Source organism: Habropoda laboriosa, unplaced genomic scaffold (assembly GCF_001263275.1).
Source record: "Habropoda laboriosa isolate 0110345459 unplaced genomic scaffold, ASM126327v1 scaffold197, whole genome shotgun sequence".
Classification (NCBI taxonomy): Eukaryota; Metazoa; Arthropoda; class Insecta; order Hymenoptera; family Apidae; genus Habropoda; species Habropoda laboriosa.
Genome location: NW_017100305.1, coordinates 367,114 through 367,806, shown reverse-complemented (window position 1 = coordinate 367,806; position 693 = coordinate 367,114).

Sequence of the window (693 nt, the reverse complement as noted above, 5' to 3'; positions counted from 1 at the left end):
CCGCCGTCGTCGTCGTCGTCGTCGTCGCCGCTCTTGTAATCGTCGTATAGTATTCGTCGCCGTCGTTGTTGTTGTGTTCGCTGTCATTATCCGCGTTCTCGTGGTAGGCTGTCATCGCGACAGCGCATCATCGTCATCACCGTCGTCGTCCTCGTCGTTCGTTCGTCCGTTCGTATCCGCGGTGTACGTTACCGTCGTCGTGTTCATCGTGCGCGTTGCGCGTCACTCGTCGACGACGCTTTCGTCCGGCGTCTACCACGCGGCTCTGTCGCGTCCTCTATACAATATCTCGCCGTGTGATCACCAGTTTTGTCAGTGAGAAAGCAACCAGCACTACTAAGAAGCGTCGCGAAAGAAAACTCGTGGTTGGTGGATCGTTGTACCGAGGGGCAGCTCGGCTGCTCCTCGAACGAAGCCGGCCAGCATCACGCGGAACACGGACCTGTCCGCAACGAGAACGGAGTCGAGGTCGCGGCCCGTATCGAGTGACAACAGGCCAATTGTCATGGACACGGTTGTTCCAGTGATTGTGCACAGTGAAGTTCTTACCTACGTACATGCTCCAACTGTACCTATATGTCTTCGGTTGAGACGACGTGACAGTTTACCCGAGTGACAGTGACAATTATAACCGAAGAACCAATTTATCACGATCCTGGATCGAACCGCGATCGTCATCTCGTCGGCTGGTTT